We start from the raw sequence: 7,751 nt of genomic DNA, 5'->3' as shown, positions 1-7,751 counted from the left end.
TTTTTTTTTTTTTGAGACAGGGTCTCGCTCTGTCCTCCAGGCTGGAGAGCAGTGGCTCGATCTTGGCTCACTGCAAGCTCCGCCTTCCGGGTTCATGCCATTCTCCTGCCTCAGCCTCCTGAGTAGCTGGTACTACAGGCGCCCGCCACCATGCCCAGCTAATTTTTTTGTATATATACATATATTTTTTTTTAGTAGAGATGGGGTTTCACTGTGTTAGCCAGGATGGTCTCGATCTCCTGACCTTGTGATCCACCCGCCTTGGCCTCCCAAAGTGCTGGGATTACAGATGTGAGCCACCACGCCCGGCTGCAGAAAGCTATTTTTTAATTTTTTTGAGATGGAGTCTCAATCTGTTGTCCAGGCTGGAGTGCAGTGGCGCCATCTCAACTCACTGCAACCTCTGCCTCCTGGGTTCAAGCAATTCTCCTGCCTCAGCCTCCCGAGTAGCTGGGACTCCAGGCTTGCGCCACCATGCCCAGCTAACTTTTGTATTTTTAGTAGAGACGGTGTTTCACCATATTGGCCAGGCTGGTCTCGAACTCCTGACCTCAGGTGATTCACCTGCCTCAGCCTCCCGAAGTGCTGGGATTACAGGCGTGAGCCACTGCATCCAACCAGTAATGTACGTTAGATTGACAAATTGTTTGGAATCTTAAAATCAGTCATTAAATCTAGAGAGTTTTGTCATAGGTCAAAGAGGGTTCCAAAACAAATTAGTCACCCCTTTACTTGTAGAAGAAGTTTACAGTAAACTTTAGATGTACCTTATGTCCAAAGGAAGCACTTGGTGTTTTATACAATGTAGTATCAAAACACGGATAAGGGGCCAGGCGTGGTGGCTCACATCTGTAATCCCAGCACTTTGGGAGGCCAAGACGGCCAGATCAGGAGGTCAGGAGATCGAGACCATCCTGGCTAACACAGTGAAACCCCATCTCTACTAAAAATACAAAAAAATTAGCCAGGCATGGTGGCGAGCGCCCGTAGTCCCAGCTACTTGGGAGACTGAGGCAGGAGAAGGGCATAAATCTGGGAGGCAGAACTTGCAGTGAGCTGAGATTGTGCCACTGCACTCCAGCCTGGGTGACAGAGTGAGACTCTGTCTCAAAAAAAAGAAAAAAAAAAAAAAACACGGATAAGGAGACAGGATTTGTTGGTTTAATGTTCTCTTGATATTAATGTAGCATAATTATTAAAAACATGGACTCTGATGCCAAACTTCCTTGAGTTTAGCTTGGAGAGAGTATTTAACCTTGCTTGGTCTCAGTGTCCTCATCTTAATGGGGTTGTGGTGGTGAAGACTTTATTTATTTAACTGTGAGGTATATACACATTCATATGCACATACATGTATTTATGTATGTATATATGAAACCAACACCATAGTCCCATAGAAGTTTTTTGGGGTAAACATAGAAATTGACCCTTCTTATGCCGGCTTAGTCAGCACATATACTGAAATCGGAACAACAACAGAAAAAGAAACTGACCTTCTGGTCTTAAATTTGAAACTTACACTTGTTTTATTTTACTTATTTATTTATTTGTTTATTTATTTAACTCTTTTTTTAGATAGAGTCTCACTCTGTCGCCCAGGCTGGAGTACAGTGGTGCCATCTTGGCTGGTTGCAACCTCTGGCTCTCAGGTTCAAATGATTCTTCTGCCTCAGCCTCCCAAATAGCTGGGACTACAGGTGTGCATCACCACGCCCGGCTAATTTTTTTTTTGTGTGTGTGTTTTTTTTTAGTGGAGACAGGGTTTCGCCATGTTGGCCAGGCTAATCTCGAACTCCTGACCTCAGGTGATCCACCCGCCTCAGCCTCCCAAAGTACTGGGATTACAGGCATGAGCCACCGCTCCTGGCCACATTTGTTTTATCTGAGTTCTTTCCTTAAAAAACTACCTTTAGACCTCTCAAAAAAATTATCAAAGAACTGAAACTCACCAGGTCACCACATCCAGACAGTGAGATTCGGGGACCCGTCATTCATCATGATTGCTGCCTTGCTCCTCCCTAGTTCTTGTTCTTGTTCTCTTTTTTTTTTTTTTCAGACAGAATCTCACTCTTGTTGCTCAGGCTGGAGTACAGTGGTGCAATCTCAGCTCACTGCAACCTCCGCCTCCCGAATTCAAGCGATTCTCCTGCCTTGGCCTCCTGAGTAGCTAGGATTACAGGCACCACCACACCCGGCTAATTTTTGTATTTTTAGTAAAGACAGGGTTTCACTATGTTGGCCAGGCTGGTCTTGAACTCCAAACCACAGGTGATGTGCCTGCCTCGGCCTCCCAAAGTGCTGGGATTACAGGCATGAGGCACTGTGCCCAGCCTCGCATTTTCTTATACATTGTTACATTTCTTTTCTGCTACATAAACCCCTAGTTACAGTCAGTCAGGGAGTTGGATTTGAGACTGAGCTCCCAGTTCCTCTGCTGCAGCACCCAATTAAAGCCTTCTTCCTTGGCAGTAATCGTGGTTTCAGTGATTGGCTTTCTGTGCAGAGAGCAGCAGGACCTAGACTGAACCACTGGTGTTTTGGTAACACATACACTCTCATGCAAAGCATTTAGAATAGTCTACAGACATGGTAAGCACTGAACATGTTAATTATGACTTATCTTTACAAATCAACCTTAAGATTGTCCTGGCACGGTAGCTCACGCCTGTAATCCCAGTACTTTGGGAGGCTGAGGTAGGTGGATCACTTGCGGCCAGGAGTTTGGGACCAGCCTGGCCAACATGGCGAAACCCCATCTCTACTAAAAATTAAAAAATTAGCTGGGCCTGGTGGGGGGCGCCTGTAATCCCAGCTACTTGGGAGGCTGAGACAGGAGAATCACTTGAACCTGGGAGGCAGAGGTTGCAGTGAGCCGAGATCGTGCCACTGCACTGCATCCTGGGTTACAGAATGAGGCTTCATCTCAAAAACAAACAAATCAACCTTAATATCATTCCTTAAATCTTTACCAGTTCTGGTTCATCTGGTTCATGAATCTTTTTTTTTTTTTTTTTTTTTGAGACAGAGTCTTGCTCTGTTGCCCAGGCTGGAGTGCAGTGGCGCGATCTCGGCTCCCTGCAAGCTCCGCCTCCCGGGTTTATGCCATTCTCCTGCCTCAGCCTCCCGAGTAGCTGGGACTACAGGCACCCGCCACCTCGCCCGGCTATTTTTTTGTATTTTTTTTTAGTAGAGACGGGGTTTCACCGTGTTCGCCAAGATGGTCTCGATCTCCTGACCTCGTGATCCGCCCGTCTCAGCCTCCCAAAGTGCTGGGATTACAGGCTTGAGCCACCGCGCCCGGCCAGGTTCATGAATCTTTTATCATGAAAGAGTATTAACAATTTATTTAAAATGTTTATATCATAATTACGTAATTTTTTGGTTTCTTTTTGTAAATAGGTTTCTTGACCTATAAAAAGAGCTGTTTGCTGAAGAGAAGAAACTTCCAACCAGGCACGGTGGCTCATGCCTATTATACCAGCACTTTGGGAGGCTGAGGCAGGCAGATCACCTGAGGTCAGTAGTTTGAGACCAGCTTGGCCAACATGGCTAAACTCTGTCTCTACTAAAAATACAAAATTAGCTAGGCATGATGGTGCATGCCTGTAATCCCAGCTACTGGGGAGGCTGAGGTTGGAGAATCCCTTGAACCTGGGAGATGGAGGTTGCAGTGAGGCAAGGTTGTGCCACCTCATTCCATCCTGGGTGACAGAGGGAGACTCTGTCTAAAAAAGAGAGAGAAAAGAAAAGAAACTGCCAATTTTCCAATTTGTTTAGATCCAGGAATAGACCAATTTGAAAAATCTTAAATAATATTAACTACTCAGGCCATAGTATTCTTCATAAAATGGCTGTAAGAGGCAGCAATACTCAGAGAAATGTGAATTTATGAACATAAGTCCTGCTTTTTCCCCCTCAGTTTGATTTAAATTTAATATCCTCCCACAATGGAAGATGATTTACAATAAAGAGATAAACTGGAAAGAATAAGAAAATGGAAACAAGATGTCATTTCTTTTTACTACCCAACAGATTTACCATATGTTTTAAAATGATGTTTGGCCATCTACAGTAAATTAAACAAAATGCTTTTTAAAATAACATAACACTTTAAACTATTTTTACTACCAAACTCTCCCTCTCTTGTGAAATATCCATCTTACTAAGCAAAGGTTTATTGAAGCTCCACTTACATCTATGTTGTTTTTAGCTCATTTCCTTTTTAAAAAAGCAATTGGTGAGTTTATTTCCCAGTTTAGCTGTTATGATGAAATATAAAAGGCATTTCTGTTTTGGCCTCTAGTATAGCATTATCGAAAGCTACGAAACTCACAGCAAAATATAGGACAGTGTAAAATTAGAAACTGCTGGTGTTTCTTTAGCAGCAGTTGCTGCCCTTGCAGTTGTTTTCCCCTCTTGCCACCAGCCCAAATCTGAAAGTCACCTCTGTGTACCAGACAACAAACCCCAAGTGTGTTTTTTAAATAACAGCTTTAATATTCACATAGCATAGACTTCACCCTTTTAAAGTACACAATTTGGTGGGTTTTAGTATATTCACAGAGTTGTGTAATATTTACCATTGTCCATTTAGAACATTTTCTTCTCTACAAAAAAAAAAAAACAACCTCAAAACTCCATACCCGTTAGCATTCGTTCCCCATTCCTTCATTCCCCCAGGACCCGGCAATCACTAATCTACATTCTGTCTCCGTGGACTTGCCTATTGCAGACATTTCATATAAATGGAATCATAATTATGTGGGCTTTGTGACTGGCTTCTTCTTCTTTCTTCCTTTTTTTTTTTTTTCCTTTTCTTTTAGAGACAGGGTCTCGCTATGTTGCCCAGGCTAGTTTCAAACTCCTGGGCTCGAGGTGCCGTCAGGCGCCCGGCCCTCGCGTTCCGCTGCCGCTGCCGCCGAAGTGCGCGGTACTTGGCAGAGGTGCAGGGCCTGCATTCTCTCCTCCTTCCTCCCTGCCTCCGGCTGCCGGTAGGACCTTTCTCTCGCAGCCGCTGGGACTCCGTGTCTTCGCCAAGGCCGATCACGATGCCCTGAAAAGAAGGAGGTGATGGAATTAAACCACCCCCAATCATTGGAAGATTTGGAACCCCACTGAAAATTGGTATTGGTGGATTGCTAAATGTTGGGAAATCTACTTTCTTTGATGTATTAACCAGTAGTCAGGCTTCAGCAGAAAACTTCCCTTTCGGCACCATTGCTCCTAATGAGAGCAGAGTACCTGTGCCAGATGAAAGGTTTGACTTTCTTTGCCAGTACCACAAACCAGCAAGCAAAATTCCTGCCTTTCTAAATGTAGTGGATATTGTTGGCCTTGTGAAAGGAGCTCGCGATGGGCAGGGCTTGGGGAACGCTTTTTCTTTTTTCTTTTTTAATCCCATATTAATGCCTGTGATGGCATCTTTCATCTAACAGGTGCTTTTGAAGATGGTGATATCACGCATGTTGAAGGAAGTGTAGATCCTATTGAAGATACAGAAATAATACATGAAGAGCTTCAGCTTAAAGAGGAGGAAATGATTGGTAAACTAGATAAACTAGAAAAGGTGTCTGTGAGAGGAGGAGATAAAAAACTAAAACCTCTTTGGGAGGCCGAGGTGGGTGGATCACGAGGTCAGGAGTTCAAGACCAGCCTGGTCAATATGGTGAAACCCCGTCTCTACTAAAAATACAAAAATTAGCCGGGCATAGTGGTGCACGCCTGTAATTCCAGCTACTTGGGAGGCTGAGGCAGGAGAATTGCTCGAACCCGGGAGGTGGAGGTTGCAGTGAGCCGAGATCGCACCACTGCCCTCCAGCCTGGGCGACAGAGCAAGACTCTGTCGAAAGAAAGAAAGAAAGAAAGAAAGGATAGAAAGAAAGAGAGAGAGGGAGAAGAAGGAAGGAAGGAAGGAAGGAAGGAAGGAAGGAAGGAAGGAAGGAAGGAAGGAAGGAAGGAAGGAAATTAAAGAGTGGGTGGACAAGTATGACCCAGGTGCCTTTGTCACTCCTTTTAGTGGGGCCTTGGCAAGAATTGAGTGCTGAGGAGAGACAGAAGTAACTGGAAGCGAACACGACACCGAGTGCTTTGCCAAAGATCATTAAGGCTGGGTTTGCAGCACTCCAACTAGAATACACTGCAGGCCCAGATGAAGTGCGTGCATGGACCATCAGGAAAGGGATTAAGGATCCTCAGGCTGCAGGAAAGATTCACACGGATTTTGAAAAGGGATTCATTGTGGCTGAAGTAATGAAATACGAAGATTTTAAATGGGAAGGTTCTGAAGATGCAGTCAAGGCTGCTGGAAGTATAGACAACAAAGCAGAAATTATATTGTTGAAGATGGATATATGATCTTCTTCAAATTTAACACACCTCAACAACCGAAGAAGACAGATAATGCATGTTTTACAGTACTCCAGACGTCTACACTTAATAAAACATTTGGGGAAAACAAACAAACAAACAAACTCCTGGGCTCAAGCAATCCTCCTGCCTTGGCCTCCCAAAGTGCTGGGATTACAGGCATGAGCCACCATGCCCGGCCAGCTTTTTTCACTTAGCTTAATGCTTTCAAGGTTTATTCATGTTGCAGAATGTATCAGTACTTCATTCCTTTTTATGGTCAAATAATATTCCATCATATGGATATACTACATTTTGTTTAATCATTCACCAGATGATGGACATTTAGGTTGTTCTTGTGTTGTTAAGAACAATACTATTACTAACATTTATGTACAAGGTTTTATGTGGATATGTTTTTATTTTTCATGATTATATGTACAAGGAATGAAGTTGCTGGGTCATATGATAACCTTTTGAGGAACTGCCAGACTATTTTCCAAAGTGACTGCACCATTTAGCATTCCCAGCTGCAGTGCATGAGAGTGCCTATTTCTCCATATTCTAACACTTGCTATCTATCTTTTTGATTATAGCCTTTCTAGCGGGAATGATTTTGATTTGCATTTCTCTGGTGGCTCATGACATTGAGAATCTTTTCGTGTGCTCATTGTCCATTTGCATACCTTCTTTTGAAAAATGTCTTTTCAGATGCATTTTTTTAAAATTATGGGTTTTATCTTAATATTGGGTCGTAAGAGTTTTGTAGAATATATTCTGAATACAAGTCCCATATCAGATATATGATTTGCGAGTATTTTCTCTCATTCTGTGGGTACTTGCACTTTCTTGATGGTATTTTTTGAAGCACTAAAATTTTTAGTTTTCATGAATACCAGTTTATCTATTTATTTCTTTGGTTGCTTGTGCTTTTAATGTTGTGTCTAAAAAACCATTCTCTAACTCAAGAAAATTTACTTTAGGGGGTCATAGTGGCTCACACCTGTAATCTCAGCACTTTTGGGAGGTTGAGACTTGAGACCAGGAGTTGAAGATTAGCCTGGGCAAAATAGTGAGACCTGTCTCAAAAAAAAAAAAAAAAAAAAAAGATTAAAAAATAGTCAGGAGTGGCGGCATATTTCTGTGGTCCCGGCTACTCAGGAGGCTGAGGTGGGAGGATTGCTTGAGCTCAGGAGGTGGAGGCTATAGTGGACCATGTTCACACCTCTGCACTCCAGCCTGGGTGACAGAGTGGGACCCTGTCTCCAAAAATAAATAAATAAAAATTTTAAACATATATTTTTTCTATAAGTTGTATAGTTTTACTTCTTACATTTTGAGTTTATTTTTATGTATGGTGTGACATAGGAGTCCAAATTAATGTTTTTGCAATTCACATGTCCCAG

At 43.0% G+C, this 7,751-nt stretch overlaps 1 long non-coding RNA gene and 1 pseudogene across 1 annotated transcript in view; both read left to right on the top strand.

Annotated features, from left to right (window-relative positions):
• The window catches only part of LOC108533051 (uncharacterized), an 18,787-nt gene extending 15,295 nt beyond the window's left edge, over window positions 1–3,492 (top strand). Inside the window, exon 3 of the long non-coding RNA XR_001886631.1 lies at window positions 3,400–3,492. This is a non-coding gene — a long non-coding RNA (uncharacterized LOC108533051). The remainder of the gene's footprint in view (window positions 1–3,399) is intronic.
• A 1,556-nt stretch (window positions 3,493–5,048) lies between these two features.
• Window positions 5,049–6,468, top strand: LOC108533049 (obg-like ATPase 1; annotated as a pseudogene).
• Window positions 6,469–7,751: the final 1,283 nt, after the last annotated feature.

This window comes from Rhinopithecus bieti, unplaced genomic scaffold (assembly GCF_001698545.2).
Source record: "Rhinopithecus bieti isolate Rb0 unplaced genomic scaffold, ASM169854v2 scaffold_10657, whole genome shotgun sequence".
Lineage (NCBI taxonomy): Eukaryota > Metazoa > Chordata > Mammalia > Primates > Cercopithecidae > Rhinopithecus > Rhinopithecus bieti.
The sequence above is the reverse complement of the archived record's forward strand: the minus strand, read 5'-3'. Positions and strand labels throughout refer to the sequence as shown.